At 44.4% G+C, this 22,506-nt stretch overlaps 1 protein-coding gene across 1 annotated transcript in view; it reads left to right on the top strand.

Annotated features, from left to right (window-relative positions):
* The first annotated feature begins 308 nt into the window (after positions 1 to 308).
* Positions 309 to 22,506, top strand: part of PLAC1 (placenta enriched 1) — a 186,055-nt gene continuing 163,857 nt past the window's right edge. Inside the window, exon 1 of the mRNA XM_021080336.2 lies at positions 309 to 361. The gene's annotated coding sequence lies outside the window, so the exon portion shown is untranslated. The remainder of the gene's footprint in view (positions 362 to 22,506) is intronic.

Genomic DNA, 22,506 nt, shown 5'->3' with positions numbered 1-22,506 from the left:
ATCTTCTCACTTCCTCCTTGCCCTCTTTCCCACCTCGTGCTCCGTTCGAATTGTGCCTGTTTTCTCCTCTGTCTCCCCAGCGCTGTATCTAAAATGTAATAGTCACTCAATAAAATGTTATCGAACCACAGCCCCACACTAACCCACAGAGGGAGCTGCAAGAAAATCACTGCCACCTGTAGAGGGCGCTGCAAGAAAGTCGCAGGGGGAGAGGGTTAGCCTATAGAAAGACGGAGAAGGAACCCCGGGGCGGTGTTAAGCACACGCTCTGACCTCTAGGAGGAGCATCAAGCTTCTGTCTTCCAGGCATTCCTGGGGAAAACGTGCCTGAGGAATCTTCGTCCAGGACTGCTCCCTCTAGGTAATAGCTATTCCTATATACCTCGTCCGTACCTTCTGCTTGGGGCCTTTTCCATTGATGGAAGCGATGTGATGTTTTTCTGTTAAACTTGGCAAATCATATTTTTCAAGGAGTGTTTTAAAGATAAATGTAACAAAGAAAAAGTAAGTTCACTTAAAGAAACATCTTCAGTAAACAGTAGCCTGAGTGAGAACTAGCCAGATACAGCCAAAAGCTTCAAAGCCAAACATAAATCAGAATTTAGATCCAGGAATGCATTGGGTCACAGTGATGCGTGGAATTGTTGGTCTGAAGAGGTTAAAAGCTGTTGAATCTCTGTGGAGCGCTCCTTTGGGGGCCTCTTTGGCGCTTCTTTGATGCTGATGCTGCTGGCTCTCTGCCTGCGAAGTGTGGTAAGAGAAGTTTGGTATCTCTCCTTTAGCTGCGGCCCCGGGCCCCCGCCCCCCCCACCGGCCACCCCCCCACCCCCACCTCCATTCCCTCCCCCCCCCCGCCCCGTCTCACCTTGCAGGTGAAAAAGGAACTTGGTTGGGGCTCAGGGAAGACAGGCCTATAGAGCACCTGAGGCCTGATTTTCTGGGTCCTGGTCTGCTTGGAACTGAGGGGTTTTCTGGGAACTTGCGGGGCTGACGCAAGGAAAATTCCAGGCAAACTGGGACCCGTTGGTCACCCTAAATGGTTTCTTGCCTTCCCTAGGTGCGGTGTTCCTTCAGTTTGTCTCCTCACCGATGTCTTCGGACTGAAGTAGTAGTGAGAGCTCCAAAGCTCAGGTCAGAATGTAGCGCTTGAAGGAAGAAGGTTCTAGTCAGGGTCACTGAGGCCTGCCTGCTTTGGGCAAAAGCAAGGTTTAGTCTAACCCATTGGGCCACTACACTGAGGCTGGAGGTGAAGGGCTGAGCTAGGAAAGTGTTTCTTTGTTTGCATCTGGTTTTCAGGCGTTTCTCTCCCTCCAGGACCTTTGGGATGGGATCAGGAGGAGGAGGGGGGATGGTGGCTGTTGCAGGTAGTGGGTCAAGAATTCTAGAATGTACAATCCTGATACTGTGTATTTCCTCTTCTAAGACAAAATGAACATCTCATAGCAGTATTTAAAATTTTCTTTTTTAAAAAGTGTTTTTCTTCATCATTTATTTTTTGTTTTAAAATTATAAATTATGAAGGGAAAAAGTTTGTTATAAAAATTTCAAACCTTGTAGAAGTATGCAGAGTAAATAAACACCTCCCCTGCATAGCTTTTTCATCCATGAATAGCTGGATTTGTATATCTAACTACCTTTTTCTGAATTTATGTGTGAAATGTTTATAACAGACACACGGGCATATTTCAGAACTTTTTATTGAAGTATAACATACATACAAAAAAGTATACAGCTTGATGAATTATTACAAACTGGATGGTCTGTGGAATGTTCTGGAATGTTCTGTGTGACCTGGGTGATGGTTACATGGGTTTATTCAGTTTGTGATAAGTTAAAGGGGGTGAATGGCTGGATGCAGGCATTAGGGAGTGCTTTAAGATTTCTGCAGTATTCTAGGTTGACCTGGGTGCTAAGTTATGGGTTCACTTTTAGCAAGTGTATAGTATTCCTCTGTATGAACATTCCATAATTTGTTTAACTAATCCTTAGTGGGTGGTCATTTAGGTTCTCTGTAATTTATTAGTATGCATAAGTAATAACATACATTTATCTTTGCTTCTGTAAGTATTTCTGCAAGAGAGAATCTTAGAAGTGATAAATTGCTGAGTTAAAGGGTATGTGCATTTTATTTATGATGTTCCTTTTGCAAAGGTAATCCAAGTTCAGCCTAAAAAATGCAAACAGTAAAAAGGGCAGATAAGGAAAAGTCAATCTTCCTTCTACCTCCAGTCCCATAAGGCCCTTCCTTAGAAGCAACCAATGTTATCAGCCTGGCTGGTTCTTCTAGAGATAGTCTATTTATTGCATATGTATTTGCATATTTTATATGCACTTCTTAAAGCCACACCTCCACCCCACTAAGATTGTACCAATTTATAATCTCACCAATAGGGTATGAGAGCTCCCGTTACCTACCAGAGATGACACAAGGGTTCTGGAAAGATTTGAGTAAAAGAAACAGATTTCACTTGTTCATTCACTAGAAACACATTGATGTGTTTCAAAATTCTACAGGTACAAAAGGACAGACAGTGAAATGTCTCCCTTCTGTCTTCATCCCCCAGCCACCATAGCTCTTCTTCCCCACAGCAATTGTGTTTTCATTTTCTTGCGTAAACTTACAGAGGAAATTTGTGTATATGCAAATAAATATATCAGTATATTCTTTTTTCCAAAATTTTCCACCAACGATAGCTTATTTTATGAGCTATTACTGTGTAATCTCCTCTTCCTTCCCCCTAAAACCTTAGTGACTTAAAACACTAATAGTTCACTTTTTCTCATGAATCTATGGGTAAGCCGGGTGGTTCTGCTGTTCAGGGCCAGGCTCAGCTGATCTAAAAGAGATTATTAGGACAATTTGGGAAATTTGAGTATGGATTGTGAATTAATATTATTTTTATCAAATTTTTTCAATCAAGGATTCAAAATTTAAGATCAGTATAATGGAAAAAATAAAAATCATGTAAAATCAAAAAAGTTTTAAGATCAAAGATCATGCAAATTTGTTTAGCTGTCATGTCTCTTTAGTTTTCTTTAATATGGAACAGTCCCCACATTTTTTCCATATTTCATGAAATATTCATTTTGAAAAGTCTGGGCCAGTTATCTTATATAATGTCCTGTAATTTGGATTTGTCAGATTGTTTCCTCACGATTAGATTCGGTTAAGCATTAGATGAGCCAAACCTTTCTGGCAAGAACACCACATGAGTGAGTCTCAGTTTATCACATCAGGAGGTATACGATGTCCCTTGTCCCACTGGTGATGCCAAGTTCAATCACTCAGTCAAGGGAGGGTTCTCCAGATTTCTCCACTATAAAAGTACCTTTCCCCCTTCGTAATTACTATGAAATTAGCATTTAAAAAGCAGATGTGGCTGTGTAAATGCCCTCTTTCCCAACAACTTTCACCCAATAGTTTTAGCATCCATGAGTGATGCCTCCCTGGGTCAGTTTTTAAGATGGTGCCTGCAAAATGATGTTTTACTAATTCTGTCATTCCTTCCACATATATTATCTAGCATTCTTCTGTAAAGAAAGCTGTCCCCCTTTTGCATATCAGTGTATTATAACCTGTTAGTATTATTATATTCTACTGGTGCATGAATAGACAGATCAATGGAACAAAGCAGAGTCTAGAAATAGACCCAAGTATATATGAAAATTTAACATATAGTAAAGGCGTTATATCCAAATGACTGGGGCAAAGATAGATTTTTATTTTTATTTTTTATTTTATTTTATTTTGTCTTTTTGCCTTTTCTAGGGCTGCACCCGCAGCATATGGGGGTTCCCAGGCTAGGGGTCGAATCGGAGCTACAGCTGCCAGCCTCCACCAGAGCCACAGCAGTGCGGGATCCGAGCCGAGTCTGCGACCTACACCTCAGCTCAGGGCAACGCGGGATCCTTAACCCACCGAGCAAGGCCAGGGATCGAACCCGCAACCTCATGGTTCCTAGTTGGATTCGTTAATCACTGCGCCACGACGGGAACTCCGCAAAGATAGATTTTAAAAATAGAATTCCCGGAGTTCCCACTGCAGCACAGCAGGTTAAGGATCTGGTGTTGTCTCTGAGGTGGTATGGGTTCCATCTCTGGCCTGGTGCAATGGATTAAGGATCCAGTGTTGCCACAGCTGTGGTGTAGGTCACAGCTGTGGCTCGGATTCAATCCCTGGCCCAGGAACTTCCATATGCCACGGGTGTGGCCAAAAAAATAAAATAAATGGCTGTTGGGATGACTGGATTAGCTGTAAAAGTAGATAATTTGGTTTTCTACCTCACGTTGTACACTGGAATAAACTCCAGTGGATCTAAATGTTAAAAAAATATAACTATGTAAGCACTGTAAGAAAACATGAATTAATTCTTTTATAACCCGGATATGGGGAAAGCCTTTCTGACTCCAAATCTAGATACAATGAAAAGGATCATTTCAGCTACATAAAAATATGAACTACATAAAAATAGAAACCTGTTGCATAGGAAAAAAACAAAAGCACCCCCCCCCAAAAAAAACACCACATAAGCACAGTCAAAAGTAAAGAAACAACAAAACTGGGAGAAATACTTATATCAAGGGCTGATATCCCAAATATATATATAAAGAACTCTTAAATTCCAGAGAGGGGAAAAGGCTAAAAATCCCAAGAGGAAAAATGGGCACAAATATGAAAACACAGTTCACAGAAGAAAATATGCAAATGACCATTAAGTATATGAAAAGATACTCAGCTTCACACACAGTAAGAAAGATACAAATATGTTTTTTAAAAATATACAGTCCGGGGAGTTCCCGTCGTGGCGCAGTGGTTAACGAATCCGACTAGGAACCATGAGGTTTCGGGTTCGGTCCCTGCCCTTGCTCAGTGGGTTAACGATCCGGCGTTGCCGTGAGCTGTGGTGTAGGTTGCAGATGCGGCTCGGATCCCGCGTTGCTGTGACTCTGGCGTAGGCCGGTGGCTACAGCTCCGATTCAACCCCTAGCCTGGGAACCTCCATATGCCGCGGGAGCGGCCCAAGAAATAGCAACAACAGCAACAACAACAACAACAGACAAAAAAGACAAAAAGACAAAAAAAAAAAAAAAATACAGTCCGCTCAACTATCTGGATCACTTGGGGAGGAGGGTGAATGAATGGTTGCATGAATGAATGAATGAACCCGTTCCTTATACTTACCAGGGGACCTGCCACTTAATTGTTAAATGAATGAACAAATGAATAAAGTGGAGGTAACCCCATGTTTTCTTTAGTTCTCCACTTCTGTTTCAACTCTTACCCAGTTTCCATCTCAGAATTTCTCTGCTAATTTTTCTCCCTAATTGCCATCTTGTGTCCCTTTGTTGACTAAAGTAGAACGTTAAGTATGGCCAATAAGCATAAAATCAAAAATAAGAAAAGTTGCAAGTTTTAAAGGGAACTTAAATGTTCACATCTAAAGTGCTTGAAAAGGTCCCTCGTTCTTACCGTTCTATAATTATTCTCTCGTGTACCAAAACAAGAAAACTGAAACATAATTTGTTTAAATCCTTCCAACATTTGCTTGATCAGGTTACTAAAGCTACTTCCTACGATTTCGTTGCAAACCTACAATCTTTTAGCTTTACTCTTGTGAATTAACTTGGGACTCTAACCACTGTCACTTTGTTTCCTCAAGAAAATGCATTCCAGGCACCAAAAAATAAACATAGGACTAGATGTTGGAAATGCAGCACCCTTGGAAGTTGAGGGTCTGCATGTTTGTGAGTGCCTCTTGATGGAATGTATTCATAAGCCTTTAAGCAGTTGTCCTATTGTTTTTTCTACCACAAGGAACTCTGGATGTATTTTTCTATTACACTTAATTTTCAGCATGCAGAATACGGCTTTCTTCACATGTTGATTTTTTTAACCGCAGAACGTTAATGAGTCACTTGATTTTACGAGCCCCCCCCCCCCAAACAAGCTTTCCCCCAGACAGTCATTGTAAATGCAGCCCCTTGGTGGTAGATCCTGTTTTCTCTAATACTGTAATTCTAGGTTGATCCAATGAACGTCACTTTGAAATTTCCCTCCATTGAAAGGCACTATAGAAAAAGCACATGTGTTTGACTCGAGCAGCTTGAGTTGGCTACAAATCTGCTTGTTCCTTATCTTGGTGCCGCTTTAGGAGTTTTTGTAGCCTGTGTAAATAAGCAAGATGCGTAGCAGCAGTGTACCACAGGGGGGAAAAAACCCAACATTTTGCGGGTTTTTTTTTTTTTTAAGTCTTTGATAATGTGAATACAAATTGAACTGGGAGAACCAAGGGTGGGAGGTTAAAATCCAGGTAGCAGCCTTTAAAAAACTTCTTGTGCAAGGACTCCATGCTCATTGGAGAATACAGGAAAAGTAATGGAACATAGAAGAAAAAGTTTAAAGTGAAAATAAAAATCACCATAATGACACCAGGTGGAAATAGCTCCGTTCGTGGGTTTTCTCTAGATAATTGAGTTCATACTCTCTGTATAATATTTTAGTGTCTGAAGACACTTAAACCATGAGAGTATTTTTTGAAAGAAGTAATCATGCGGAGTATTTAGGTCGTGTGGGTTCACACCCTACTGTGGGGAAGGGTTTGCGAATTTGCATCTAGAAATCAACTCCTAGAAGTCCTGCTGTGGTTACCTGCAGATGTCAGTGTGGATCTGAGTGTGGCTCAACAGTTTATTCCAGGATGTGGTAGGACAGTTGAAGTCCAGCTGTGAACCAGTTGCTTATTAAACAAACACTAGTTTAGTTTGGATGAGAAGGATGAGCTGCCAAAGCCTTAACTTGCCAAAATTTCTTTTGACACAATTTTAATAAGCACGGCTGTATCCTCTCGTTACAGAGGCTCACAGAAGAGTATACCCTCTTGTTCCAGCTCCTGATTGTTTGACCAGACTTTCTTAAATTTGGAAAATAGTGCTAGAGAAACGGAGTGGACGGTCTTGGGCTGATTAAAGTTGACTTCCACCCAGATGGCCAGTCTGGGGGTGATATTACAATCTGTGCTGGTTTACTTTCAGCTGCCGTTGTGTATTTAAGCACAACATTTAAAGCCCACAAGTCCTACTCTCAAAGAGCACCGCCTTTGCCATTCCTTGTGGCTCTTCCTTTCTTTTCTCTGCGATCCCTGCTCTCCTCCAGCTTAACAGCTACAAAGTCAGAGTGTTTATTAGGCTAGGAAGTTGTCAGAGAGACTAGCGGGGGCTCGTCATGGCAAAACTCTGTTCTTTCTCGAGCCACAGCAAATCTGCCATCTGTTTCATAAGCTAGCAAGCTTCCTCTCAGCTCTAATTTGCTATATATATTGGTACATAAATTGTTGGTAGCTTATGTTTACCTAGCAACAGAATCTGTTTGGCAGAAGGCTGTGGGAAGGGAGGCTCTTCTTCTTTTCGTTTTTTTTTTTTTTTTTTTTTAAGGCAATTTCTTCCTCTACAAATTTTCTTCAAGTGCAAGAGAGGCAGATGTACTGGCCCAAACAATCTGCCTTTTATATCATCGTAACCTAAATTGCCTAGTAAATGCCCACTCTGGAGATTATTTTTGCTACTTTGATTACCTCAAATATATCTGAATACCCTCTTACATTGTTGTTTTCTTTTGTAAGCAAAATGTATACAAATCCCTTTGAAAAATGGCCTTGACCTTGTCGCTGTCAAAGATCTCTGCCTTTAGGGACTGCCCACATCTGTCCCGTGTTAATGTCTCCTCTTCCCCAGTGTTGTAACTTCGTGTGTGAGTTTTGGATGTTGCATTTACGTTTCAAGAGCGTTGGTCAGGAGACAGAGAAAGAGAAGGGCTGTGTATGGTATCACTTGTATGTAGAATCTAAAAAAAAGTCGAACTCATAGAAACGGAGAGTACAGTGCTGCTTGCGAGGGGCTGGGGTGGGGACCATGCGGAGATGGTGGTTACAGGGTGCAAAGTTCCAGTTCAAAGGTGAGCAAGCTCTGAGGATCTAACATGCACCATGGTGACGAGCGTTAATAATACTGTGTTGTGTACTTCAAATTGGCCAAGAGAGTAGATCATACACATTCTCACCAAAAAAAAAAAAAAAAAAAAGGGAATTCTGTGCAGTGATGGATGTGTCCATTGTTCATTAACTTGATTGTGGTCATCATTTCACTGTTTATACACACATCAAATCGTCATGCCGTCGTACACTTTAAATATAGTACAATTTTATTTGTCAACGATACCTCAATAAAGCAGAGGGGGAAAGAGCACCGGACAGGACCCAGTGGTCTTTAAATGAAGAGTAATCAAATCAAGCCACTATGCACTGCGTTGTCTACTTTAATTTTCCTTCAGCTGAATAAGCTATCTATTTCTACCTACTCCCTTTCTTAGTTTTCTAATCAGCAGAGCAATGTGTCTGCTGAAGGAAAAATAAAAGCCAAAGGGAGAAAAAAAAGTCCTGGCTCCTCTTCATTGCTACTTATAGACATTATATGCTATTAAATGTTAAGAGTGTATTTTGTGCATTCATTTTGAGAAGGGAAGGAGGTGTTGTCCTGTCAACTTCCTTCACAAACCACCAGGGTATAATTTGCTGGGGACGTATTGCATGCTGGTGCCTTCGTGCAAGTGACTGCGTTTCCATTTTGATCTACAACTTTTGTGGAGTTTGCTGTGAGAGGCAATATGGAGGTTACTAACCCAGTCCTCCCTCCAAAAGGAAAAAAAAAAAGGGGAAGATGAAGGAATCAAAAGGAAAAAGAATATGAGAAAAAGAATACCTATGACTGGGTCACTATGCTGTACAGCATAAATTGACTCAACTCTGAATCAACTATACCCTAATTAAAAAAAAAAACTCAGTAGTAAAAAAAAAAAAAAGAACTTTGGTAGTATCCTGAAGTTTTGACACTGGTCGTGAGAAAAGACTAGCAGAATTATTATCTAGACAAAGTTCCTTTGGAGTTCCTGTTGTGGCACACTGGAAGCAAATCCAATTAGTATCCATTGAGGATGCAGGTTTGATCCCTGGCCTTGTTCAGTGGGTTAAGGATTCTGAGTTTCTGTGAGCTGTGGTGTATGTTGCAGCTATGGCTCAGATCCTGCGTTGCTGTGGCTGTGGTGTAGGCCGGCAGCTGTAGCTCTGATTCCACCCCTAGCCTGGAAACTTCCATATGCCACAGGTGTGGCCCTAAAAAGAAGAGAGAAAAGAAAAAAAAAATCATATGACATGAGAGATAGTCTCACATCTCCAGTAGCTAAAGGAGTTACACCCATAGTTGCAATTTTTTCAGCAACTTTTGTCAACCTCATCTGTTAAGAATAGGGGTATTAGGATAAAGAGGACTCGGGGGCCTGAAGAGAAACGCTGGAATATTGACAGTATGAGATGTATAAGGAGCCACTGGGCAGTGGTGGGAGCCAAGCCATAGCTGACAGTCTGAATTTGTGGTGGGCCGAGCCTAAGGGGCTCGATATGGTCACATTTGTACTGAGCCAAGTATGTGCAATTCCATAAAACGTACTTTTTGGAATAAGAAACCAGCCTAAAGGGATCTGGGGAAGATTATTACACAGTTTAAGCTTGGGAAGCTATGTTGAAGTGTCTCACAGTAGCTCTGTTACTCTACCTCCAACATTTCCTGCTGAATTTCATTTTTTTTTTTTTCTGGTGAGTTTAAGCCTTGATAGTATAAAATGTATTTAAGAGAATTTCGCTAGGCAGGTTGGGTCCCTCTGCCTGGGTGGTGTTTGCTTAGGGTGATCTGCCAGGTCCCATTGCTTGTTCTCCTTGTGGAAGAGTCTAGAGGTGGCTCACCCATCACTGGGTGGGGGCGAAGGTGGCGGGAGGTTTCCTTATATTTCTAAACATTATAGCGCTGTGCAAACCCACTGCTGTTTAGCTAACATCCTTTTCAGCCATTCTTGGCTGTGGTGGTGGTGGCGGCGGCGGGGGGGGGGGGCAATAGCAGGAGATGCTTACTGCAGTATTCATCCTATTTGTGGGAAAGGATAAAAATGAAAGGAAGGAGAAGATAGGATTGGAGATTGATCATTTAGAGTTTTTCTGTATGTCAACAGCATCAAAGGGATTATGAACCAAAGATTTTTTTTTAAAGTCCAGGTATAGACAGCAGCTGAAAATCTTTTTTTTTTTTTTTTTTTTTTTTTGGTCTTTTTGCCATTTCTTGGGCCGCTCCCTCGGCATATGGAGTTTCCCAGGCTAGGGTCGAATCGGAGCTGTAGCCGCCGGCCTACACCAGAACCACAGCAACGCAGGATCCGAGCCACGTCTGCAACCTACACCACAGCTCACGGCAACGCCGGATCATTAACCCACTGAGCAAGGCCAGGGACCGAACCCGCAACCTCATGGTTCCTAGTCAGATTCGTTAACCACTGCGCCACGACGGGAACTCCTGAAAATCTTAATTTTTAGATGAAACTCACCAAGCGTAAAATTTTAATTTCGGGAAAAAGTGTGCACTTTGGCTACCTAGTCAGTCCTGTGGATATTTCCACGTAAGTCTTTGATTCTTCTTTTCATTGCAGCTGAACCGAACCCTCTTGGAAGAGGCTAGTTAATGTCAAAAGTCCATGGTGAAGAACCCGGATCAGGACTCTTCCTCTAATGCTAAGAATTTAGATGAGCCCAATGTGTTTCATTTAATACATCCCAATGGCCAGAAAGGGACAGTACGAGTTCTCCATTTTATAGAGTTCCAGCCAAGGCTTTAAAGACAAATAAAATACATATTGGATCCACAACTTGCCAATATCAGACCTAGGTAATTGACTTGCCAGTTGTATTATCCATTGAGAAAGGAGATTTGCTATAAGATATCAAGACAGTCCCCCCATTTAAGCCCTGATACCAGAGTATTTCTTTTTTTTTTTTTTTTTTTTTTGTCTTTTTGCTATTTCTTTGGGCCGCTCCCGCGGCATATGGAGGTTCCCAGGCTAGGGGTCGAATCCGAGCTGTAGCCACCGGCCTACGCCAGAGCCACAGCAACGCGGGATCCGAGCCGTGTCTGCAACCTACACCACAGCTCACGGCAACACCGGATCGTTAACCCACTGAGCAAGGGCAGGGACCGAACCCGCAACCTCATGGTTCCTAGTCGGATTCGTTAACCACTGCGCCACGACGGGAACCCCGATACTAGAGTATTTCAACCTGCCTAAGTAACCTCAGTAGCTCCAACCAAATGAAATTTCCAAAGATGAGGACAAAATCATGGAAAGTAGAAGCTGGCATGCCTCTAACGTATAAGGAGTAACTCAGAAATTTTAGAATTTCAATCCGTTCATTCAGGCACTTGTTAAATATCTTCCAAGAAGCTCTAACGCTGGTAGCGAGGTGGGGAGAAGATGGAGATTCAAAGTCACTGTGAGGAGTTCCTGCTGTGGTGCAACAGGATGATTGATATCTTTGCAGTGCCAAGGACACAGGTTTGATCCCTGGCCCTGCACAGTGGGTTAAAGGATCCTGTGTAGCTGTGGCTGTGGCTTGAATTTGATCCCAGACCCCTGAACTCCATACGCCACCCTGGGGCAGCCAAAAAAAAAAAAAAAAAATTGCGGAGTTCCCGTCGTGCCGCAGTGGTTAACGAATCCGACTAGGAACCATGAGGTTTCGGGTTCGGTCCCTGCCCTTGCTCAGTGGGTTAACGATCCGGTGTTGCCGTGAGCTGTGGTGTAGGTTGCAGACGCGGCTCGGATCCTGAGTTGCTGTGGCTCTGGCGTAGGCTGGTGGCTACAGCTCCAATTCGACCCCTAGCCTGGGAACCTCCATATGCCGCGGGAGCGGCCCAAGAAATAGCAACAACAACAACAACAAAAAAAAAGACAAAAAAAAATTGCAACCAAAGGCAGTATGAGATATGAAGCTGACCCTCAAAGATCTTATAGTCTAGTTGAGGTAACAGAGCTGAAGTTTCTAAAGCAAATTGATTGCTGTACAGTAGAAAATTGATGGAACACTGTAAACCAGCTATAATGGAAAAAATAAAAATCATTTAAAAAAGAGAAATGGGTCATAGTCATACACATAAAAATTAAAACTAAAAAATTAGCATATGACAGAAAAAAATCTCAAAAAAAAAAAGCAAATCGAAGACAATAAATTCTCAATAGTAAGGACCAGTAGGGTGACTAGAATCCATCCTCTTAAATATAAAAGAGATATGCGATCGCATGGAAAGAACCCCGGACTAGCGTGCCTACGGCCAGTTTTGTCGCAAGACTGCACCATCTTGGGCGGAAACTCTAAGTCCTTAGCTGGTTTTCCTGGAAAATGAAGACGGTGCTACTTGCTAAGCTGGCTCCTGCAGAGGGCTTCTTGCCACATCAGATGAGAGGGGTCTTGTAGGTGAGACTCTGACCTGCGTGGGAGGCCGTGCTGGGTAATTCCTAAAGCCCTTCCCCACTCTTACGAGTCCATGATTTCACGGTTGTAAATGTGAAAGAGCTTTAAAAATAGTAACGAGGTATAAAATGTGACATTTATGTCACCATCATTATAAATGCTCCTTGGGGCTCCCTGTGGCTGATGTTCTTGCTCCGTCTCCTAATGAGCCCCCCACCCCACCCCACCCCCGACTTCCTGACTTCCAGGCCGGGGTTCTCGTTCTGATCCCTTCAGGTCTCTTAAACATGAATAAGCTGACTGACCAGCCGAGAGCTTCCCAAGGGGGTCCCCCCTCTTTGCCCACTCCCACAGACATTGATGTTCTCTCCCCTGGCAGAGGGCAAACTTCGCTACAGGCCACGGAGCAAAATAATGTCTTCTTTTCAAATCATGAAGCTGAGTGACGGGGCAACTGGAAATGTAGCAGGGTCTTTCCCAGGGAGGTCAGGTCGCCAGTGTCCCCGCGTCGTTCCGCACCTCTCTTGCCTTCTGCATCAGAACGCAAGCTGCCGTATAAACCCCCGGGCAGTGGCTCTTTGGGCCTCCCGGCTTGGGCACATTTAGCCACAGGAAGCAAGCAACTGAGCAGGGCGCCCTTGGCGCAGGTTGGCAGTGGGTTAATGAGAAGGTTTCATTTAACTCTAGATGGTCCCTGGTGTTCCACCTCACCTCTCCCAGAGTATGTCATTGTCCCGAATGAAAGGGCCCCAGGGCAATGCTTAGAAATGAGTTTAAGCTGTTACACATCAACTAAGGGCAAAGTCCTCTGTGCTTCTGTCCTTCCAGACTGCTCTATACCATTACTTTTGACCGAGCATGGACTCCCTGGGGTTGGGGCTCACGGCTTCCAAAGTATATGGCGTGTGTCCCTTGCTAAAACCCTTGTAGTCCCTTCCACATCGAGCATAAGGTTCTGTCCACAATAGTCACTTGATTTGAAAAACAAATTCCAAGTAATAGAAAATACGATCTTTCAAAGTATTTACCGTCCAAAAGCAATGATGCTGATACTAAGCCAAGAAACTTGGAAGTCTGTTTGCGTCCACCCTTTCACCTCAAATAATGCAGATTGGTTTCACAGCCCACCATGTCTCACGGATGTTGTCTGGTTCCCTCTGGCCGTCGGTGCTCGGATCTGGGAGAGGAGTTTGGGCATTCGTTAACTTTGCCAATGACAGTGATATATCATCTATAATATATGATACGTGATATAGCCGGCAGAGCCAAACAAGTCACTCCGAGAGTGAGTTATTGGCTTTCTGGACAGAAAAGGTGTTGGGTCAAGTCCAAAAACAGCACTGAATTTTCCTACTCTGTGAGCAGCAAGAAAAATGAGGGCCAAGGTGACCACAATCCTATCTAGCCTCCACATCTGCATTTACCAAGATGTTTTTAAAGTCCTCGAGGTTAACTCGAGAGAGGCAGTAAAAACGGACCCAAACCGGAGAGATGGAAAGGGTGCCTTCCCGTCTCTTGGAACAATTAGGCATCAGGCAGCCTGGCCACCGAGGGAGACCCAGGCAACCTGCCCAGGGAGACCAGGCAGAGGTCAGGCAAAGAACCGAAAGCGTTCTGCAAGGGGGGTGGGAGTTTTAAAAAATTAAAAACAGGTCAACGAGGAAGCCAGGGGTGGAAACCAAACCCTGAGGCCGGACCTGTGGTCGCACACCATCCAGAACAGGGTGTCACCCCGAACTCTGCGAGTTCAGCCTCGCCCGTGCCAATGCATGGAGTCCTCCCCTCGGCTTGGAGGAATCTTAATTTTTCTCAGGGTGATTCGGCTTCGCTTCAACCCGAGGGGTGAGGAGGGGAACCAATTCTGGGACCTCCTTACTGCCCTCTGAAACTGCAGCTGGTGTTTTTTAACCCAGCACCTTCAAACAAAGGGAGAGCCATGGTAGCTTCCTGCTGGGGTTTGGGTCGTGCTTGCTACCGAGGCATTAATCAGGGTTCTGACATAGCTGGAAAGGGCTGGTTTCCTCTTCACGTATAGAATCATAAAGGGGGCATAACATTCAAACAAAAGGCCAAGGAAACCTCTCCCAAAGATCCTATCAACTGCAGTTATGGACCAAGGAGTCTGGCCAGAAGGGAAAGCCCATTTTAGAAAAGGACCCTGTTTTTCCAGGCAGTGACATTCCTGTTACTCCGGATATGACTATAGTTCCAAAGAGGTCACTGGGGTAGACCTTGACTTCATCTGGCTTTTAGGGAGTGGCCAGTGACTCGTGGCAGGGTTAGTTTTCCCCATCTCTAGCATTAAGGAGTGTGCATATCCGACGCTTGAGATAATGTCCTTCTATCCTATTGATTTTACCTCTTTCGCATTGTTCAGCACGAGTAGAGTTTTGCGGAGACCTTCCAGCCTCAGTGGGTGGAGCCTAACTCGTCTAAGCTAACCTTGGTGATGCTGCAGCCCTGCAGCGTTCTGATATACCTGCCTACCAGGATGCCTTTGGAAATGGGCACTTGACTCAGTGCACATTAATTAGAGAGGAAGGAAAGTTTCCTCATTGTTAAGAAAGAATGGCTCAGTGGAAACAAACCCGACTAGGATCCATGAGGATGTGGGTTCGACCCCTGGCTTCGCTCAGTGGGTTAAGGATCTGGCGTTGCCGGGAGCTGTGGTGTAGGTTGCAGACGCGGTTCAGATCTGGCGTGGCGGTGGCTGTGGTGGAGGCCGGCAGCTGCAGCTCCGATTTGACCCCTAGCCTGGGAACCTCCATATGCCACACCCGTGGCCCTTAAAAAAAGAAAGAAAGAAAGAGGTGACTTTCCCACAAAGATGCTGTCACATGTGGACCTGTGGTCTGAAAGTGCTGCAGACATCTCCCTGGAGGATAAAGTCAACTCAGGGAGGAGATCAGGACAAAGAGAAGAGCAGGGAAAAGAAACTGGGATTATGGTATTACGTCAGCCCCGAAGCCACTTGCCTCTGGACGTCTAGTTTTGTGAGCCTAAAACTTTCTTTTTAGGAAGCAGGTAGATGGTGACGAGAGAGGGTGGCTGGTCACTGAGGCAGGAACTTGCAGATCATCCAGGGGGATGGATACCCACTAACTAGACCCAGAGGATGTTATCATTCAGAAGACCTGGTTATCCCTTAACAAGGAAGGAAAGCCTTTCCAGTGCCTGGAAGACTTATGTCCTCTAGCTTCCTTTCCCAGTATCAAGGTGTCGAGTTGGCGGCCTGTAGCCACAACAGTAAATAATAATAGCCTGATTTGCCTGAAGTTACATAGCTAGTAAATAGAGCACAGGATTTAGACTCTAATCTCTCTGAGTCCAAAGCCCAAACTTTGAGCAATTTATGTAGGCCTTAGTGGCAATCAAGAGGCTATTAGGAGGAACAAAAACAATAGCACACTTTTACCGAGCTCCTGCCTAATGGCAGGCCCTGGGCCAAGCACTCCAGTGGATTAGCTAATCCAATCCTCATCAAACCCCAGTGTGAGGGTAGGTATTATTCTTCTTCTTCCCAATTTAGGAAACTGAGGCTTGGAGGGAGAAAGTAATCGCCAAGGCCACATGGGTAATAAGTGATGGACGCTACAGGAACCACTATTTTTTAGGGGATCATAACCGGGGGAGGGTGAGAAGGGTAGCACCTGGGTTGTTGCCTCTGTTCTGATCCCAAATCTGCTTTTCTGATGGCCTAAGGAAACCAGGTCTGCTTTTGTAGCCAGTGCTGCACGCATGCTCACTGACAGCTTCTTATGATCCAGGCCTTCTTGTTCAGACATCGTGTTACTGTGCTCTGCCGATGCCATTTTTGTTTGTTTTTGTTTTTCTTTCTTTTTCTTTTCTTTTCTTTCTTTCTTTCTTTCTTTCCTTCTTTCTTTCTTTCTAACAAATTGAAGGTTTGAGCAGGTCTATGGACACCATTTTCCACCAGCTTTTGTTCACTTTGTATCTCTGTGTCACATTTTGGTAATTGTCACAATATTTCAACCGTTTTCATTATTACTATATTTGTTATGTGAGCAGCAATCTTTTTTTTTTTTTCTTTTTTGGTCACCCTGTAGCATTAGAAGTTCCCTGGGCCAGGGATCAGATCCACGCCACAGTTGCCACCTAAGCCACAGCTGTGGCAACACTGGATCCTTTAACACAACTGTACCAGGCCGGGGATGGAAGCTGTATCCTAGTGCACCCAGCATGCCGCTAATCCTGTTGTGCCACAGCGGGAACTCCTGGTCAGTGATCTTTGGTGTTACCTTTGCAAAAAAATTATGACTTGAAGGTTCAGATGATGGTTAGCATTTTTTTGTGATAAAGTATGTTTAAATTAAGGTACTACGCACATTGCTTTTTTAGACGCAAGTGGACTGTTGTATACTTACTAGACTACACTATAGGGTAAACACAACTGTTAGACACACTTGGAAACCATAAACAATTTGTGTGATTTGCTTTATTGTATGCAATGTTTGCTTTATTGTGGTGGTCTGTGAGTGATAGCTTGAAGTAAGATCTCTGAGGTTTGCTTATGTTCACACTCCAAAAACTTTTGTCGGGAATTCCCGTCATGATGCAGCAGAAACAGATCCAACTAGGAACCATGAGGTTGTAGGTTCGATCCCTGGCCTCGCTCAGTGGGTTAAGGATCCAGTGTTGCCATGAGCTGTGGTGTGGGTCGCAGACGAGGCTCAGATCCTGTGTTGCTGTGGCTGTGGTATAGTCCTGCAGCTGTAGCTCTGATTCAACCCCTAGCCTGGGAATCTCCATATGCTGTGGGAGCAGTCCTAAAAAGCAGACAAACAAACAAACAAAAAACCTTTTGTCACAAAAGTATTAGATAGTTGAGTTGGTATTGGTTAGCCTTTGAAATTGATGCCTTACAGTTGAGATTTTAGAAGCTCTTCTCACAGTCTGTTGTTGGTTTTCAGAAACCAACTTGGTACTCTTGTGGGGTTTTTCTCGTTAACATCAGTTTCAGAAGGTGACATGGGCTGGCCTTCTTCCTACAGCCCAGGAGTCTACTTTATTTGTATCCTGTTGACCTCTCCTTACCATCCTCAGCATTTTTGGTGGTGTTGAGTTGCCCATTCTTGCCTGAACCACACGTCTATGCACCGAAGTATGTTTCTCTTGGTTCTTTATTATGTCTTTATTTTTGAATTGAATTGTTCTATGTTTAGAAAGCGTCTCTCTCCCAACAAAATGGCAAACTTCTTACAGGCATTGGCTGTGTCTTCTGCTTCCTACCCATTCCCCACAGCACCAAACAGAGTGTCGAGCACGTAGTAAGCATTCAGTGAATGCTGATGGAATTGAATTACGAACTATTGTCTCATGTTCAGTCTTTCCTCAAGGGCTTTTGGTTAGAACATTTGGCCGGAATGCCATACAGACAAAACTGAGTTAGGAAAAAAACATGCAATATATGTTACAGTCAAGGCTCAGGATTTCACATTACCTAATGCTTTGACTTCTTTTCAAATCAGTTAGTTATTATCTGGTCTCACAAACATTGCTTTTCTTTTCATATCTCTAGGCGGGAATTTTCTTCTCTTTGCCTCCTAATTTCACATTTTCCCTTCTCAAACAAATATTTGAGCAAGGCCTTTCTTCTGGCTGAAGAAATCACTGTTGTTACCATCCCATGGTGGCCTAATTTAGAACACATGTCATTTCACTTCTGTCTTCTTCTTTTTTTTCCTTTTTTTTTTTTTTTTGACATTAACAGCTACATGTAGGTGACAAAATTTCCAAGCGATATGGAGGGCCCAGCCCTCACTGTCTTTGTAGCTTGGACTTTTTTTTTTTTTTTTGTCTTTTTAGGGTCGCACCTGTGACATATGGAAGTTCCCAGGCTAGGGGTCGAATCAGAGCTACAGCTGCCAGCCTACACCACAGCCACAGCAATGCGGGATCCGAGCTGTGCTTGCGACCTTCACCATAGCTCATGGCAATGCCGGATCCCTGACACTGAGCGAGGCCAGGGATCGAACCTCCGTCCTCATGGATACTAGTCGGGTTCATTACCCCTGAGCCATGATGGGAACTCCTGTAGCTTGCACTTTGAAGGGCGAAAGACAGAGCACTCACACAAAACAAAGCACACACATTGGAGGATTCCAGTGCAGGAGGAACCTTGGAGAAGTCATCCATTTTAACCTCATTTGGCCCCTTCAGGAAGTCAGCCCCTAACTCACTGCCAAAATTGTGCTGATTCCTACTGAAGGCTTCCAAACCCCTCTCAGAGTTCTGCCACCACTGCTGTCTCTGTAACTGCGTACTCTGTGCCTCAGACTGGGTGGCCACAGTCCCATGCTCTTGGTGCCTGGGCAGGGCTTGTGGGGGGGGGGATCTGCTCCTTCGTGGGGGAACCAGCAGGCCTGTCTGCCCACCTTCAGTGCTGAGATCTCCTGGAACCGACAAGTTCAATACCTGGATTTAGGCAGCAGTGGCCCCCTTAAGCGGATGTGCCTGAGCACCGACGTCCATGGAGGCGGAAGGGCCCTTCCCTGCACCCCAGCCCTTGCCCTGCGCCCCTCTGCACCTGTGGCTGTTTGAAATCCCCACGCTGCCAGCTTTGCTCCCAGGAATCCCTGCTCAGGGGGTCCGGGCCTGCTCTCCACAGCCCCTTCCCTTGTGCTTGGCTTTCGTCTCGAGTCCACAGTTCTGGCAAGTCCTGACTTCTTCAAAGCCAGTGTGAGGAGAGTGCACGTTCAAAATCATCTGCCTGGGGTTGGAGGGAGTGGAAAATGGAAAACATTCTCGTTTTGGAGTCATCTCATCCTTTTGGAAAAAATCTGAATCCTCTACTGGTTTATTGTTTGTAGGCTGCCAAATGTGTTCTTTTTTTTTTTTTTTTTTTTCCAAAACAGAGGAAACCATCTTTGAATCTCATTCTTAATAACACACAAATGATATGCAATGCTTTTCCCACCCTCTGCAAAATTGCCAGAGAAGGTGGGGATAGGGTTTGGTTTCTTGTTGTTGTTGATCACAAACAGTTCCCCGTGGAGCCACTTGGAGCAAAAGCAAGATGCTGGTCAGGCGATCACTAGCCCGCACGTCCAGAGAGTTCCCATCCTGGAGATTTGTCCGCCCTTAACCGCCGTGCTGCCTACTTCGACAAAAAGAAATACACGACAAACGGATGCCGGCTACTTGCTTCTGAGATGTATCGTCTTCTAAGGTTTCCCCTGACCACACTGCAGTGGGGGAAAGACTCTGAGTTTCCATTTGTTAGGGGCATGCCTTTTTGACTTGCTGAAAGGCTTTCCTTATTGTAAAGCACCGTTTAAACATAAACAATGAAACCTCATAAAGCCCAAATTCTGTTTACTCAAAAGGGTAGGTAACTGGAAACTAGAATATAAAGTCATAGATTTTTTAATTGAATTTTGTTTGTTTGTTTTTGTCTTTTTAGGGCTGCACCCGCAGCATATGGAGGTTCCCAGGCTAGGGGTCTAATCGGAGCTGTAGCTGCCGGCCTACACCACAGCCACAGCCACGCCAGATCCGAGCCGCATCTGCAACCTATGCCGCAGGTCATGGCAATGCTGGATCCTTAACCCACTGAGTGAGGCCAGGGATTGAACCTATGTCCTCATGGATGCTAGTCAGATTCATTTCCACTGAGCCACGACGGGAACTCCTAAATAAATTTTTACGAGGTCACTGGTGGCTCATTGGGTTAAGGATCTGGCCTTGTCACAGGTGTGGTTCGGGCCACTGCTGTGGTATGAATTCGATTGCTGGTCCAGGAACTTCTGCATGGCACAGGCTTGGCCAAAGAGTAGTTAAAACAAATGTGGGCCTCCCGTTGTGGCTCAGCAGGTTAAGAACCCAACCTAGTCTCCATGAGGATGCGGGTTTGATCCCTGGCCTGGCTCAGTGGATTAAGGATCTGGCATTGCCATGAGCTGTGGTGTAGGTCACAGACGTGGCTCAGATCTGGCGTGGCTGTGGCTGTGGTGTAGGCCGGCAGCTGCAGCTCTGATTCAACCCTTAGTCTGGAAACATCCATATGCTGCAGGTGTGACCATAAAAACAAAAATTAAAACCTGTGTATTGAAGTAAAATATACACATAAAATATATAACTTATTCATGTACAACTTGATGAATTTTTATAAAATGGACGTACCCCTATAACCAGTACCCAGCTCAAGAAACAGAGCCCCTTCCCTGCTCCAGCTTCCTAGGGCTTCTAGAACCAATTCCTGCAAATGCAGGGCCTTAACAGAAATGTATTCTCTCCTAGTTTGGAAGGCCAGAAGCCTGAACTCGAGTGTCAGCAGGCACTCTAGGGGAGAATCCTGACTTGCCTTTTCTAGCTCTGGTGCTGCCAGGTGTTCCTTGGCTTGTGGCCCCATCCCTCTAAATCTCTGCCCCCTTCTTCGCAAGGCCCACCTCCTTCATCTCCTTTGCCTGTGTCTTTTCCTCTTCCATCTCTTATTTTTTTTAAATGATTTTTATTTTTTTTCCATTACAGCTGGTTTACAGCGTGCTGTCCATTTTCTACTGTACAGCGTGGTGATCCAGTCACACATACACATATACATTCCTTTTTCTCACATTGTCCTGCTCCATCAAAAGTGACTAGATGTAGTTCCCAGTGCTCTACAGCAGGATCTCATTGCTCCCAATGCAAGAGTTTGCATCTCTGAACCCCAGATTCCTAGTCCATCCCACTCCCTCTCCCTCCCCCTTGACAACCACAAGTCTGATCTCCAGGTCCATGAGTGTCTTTTCTGTGGAAGGGTTCCTTTGTGCCGTGTATACGTGGTATCATATGGTATTTGTCTCTTCCATCTCTTATAAGGACACTTGGCATTGAATTTAGGGCCCACTCACATAATCCAGATGATCTCCTCTTGAGATCCTGGATGTGATTATATCTGCAAAGACCCTTTTTTCCAAATCGGGTCACGGTCACAAGTTCTGGAGGGCACAATGTATCTTTGAGGGGACCGCCATTCAACCTGCCACACCCTTCATCACCTCTTCCAGCCCCTCCCCTGTCAAAGCTAACAGCTGTCATGACCTCTAAGGGCATAGCTTAGCTTTGCCTGCCTTTGAGCTTTATATATAAATGGAATCACACAGGATGTCCTTTTTCGCTCAGCATCACACTTGTGAGATTTATGTACATGTTTGCTTATAGCAGTAGACCATCCATTCTCGTTGCTGTATAGTATTCCACTGAACAACTTTATCACAATTTACTCTTGATGGATCTTTGAGTTGTTATTGATGTTGGCGATTATTATGGAAATAATTCTGTTATGAGCATTTCTATACATGTGTCTTAAAGTCCACGTGCATGCATTTCTGTTGCGTGTCCCTAGTAGTAGAATTATTGAGTCCGAGGTTGTTTGCATATTCAGCTTTGGTAGATAATGTCAAAGAATTCTAGAATATGAAAGGTAGAGTGACTTTTTGAGATCAAGACCAGCTGCTTCACTTAAATGAAACGCAAATAGTCCCCAATCCACTTAATGCAAAGTCCACTCTTTCTCCTGCTCCAAGACTTTTTGAATTGGGCAGATTTTATCAGATATTGGCCTTCTGGCTTAGTGCCCCACCAAGGTGCTAGGCCAAAATCACACTGCATTGCCTCTGTCAGATCACACAAGTGAAAGGGAGTTAGTTTGGTGGTGCCGGCAGTCGGGGAGGCAAGAAGCAAACCACGTGGCCAAGAGTGTTCACGGCAGTTAATTGGCTTCCTCCCTGCATGGAGGCCTCTTGTTTGCTCCAGGACTCAGCTGGCTCAGAATTAAGTGTCTCGGGCAGACTCTTTCTCGGGGCAGGGGACGGGGGTGATGTGTGCCTGGCAAAGAGCATCACCCGTGAAGCTTGCGTTGAGAGAAGTGTAGGTTTCAGCAAAGAGTCTCGTCTTTTGGACCCTGGGCTGTGGAAAGCCAAAGGCAGCTCAAAGTCAAACAAACAATTTAACAAGATAGCTACTCTCCCCACCCCCTCCCACCACCCTGCTGTGTTATGTTTTAAAAACCATTTAGTGTAATTAAGCCATTGCCTCATAAAGTTGTTTCACCAGGAACTTCAGTTTCCCCAGGAAGAGATGAAAATAAACTGCATGTTTCATGTCACCGTTCCCACGATTCTTCAAAAATCATGTTTGTCTTTAACAGCATGAAATGGAACAT

Source organism: Sus scrofa, chromosome X (genome assembly GCF_054392235.1).
Source record: "Sus scrofa isolate SSC_HxYL_T2T_F1_AM1 chromosome X, Sscrofa_HxYL_maternal_Yorkshire_Landrace_v2.0, whole genome shotgun sequence".
NCBI lineage: Eukaryota > Metazoa > Chordata > Mammalia > Artiodactyla > Suidae > Sus > Sus scrofa.
The sequence above is the reverse complement of the archived record's forward strand: the minus strand, read 5'-3'. Positions and strand labels throughout refer to the sequence as shown.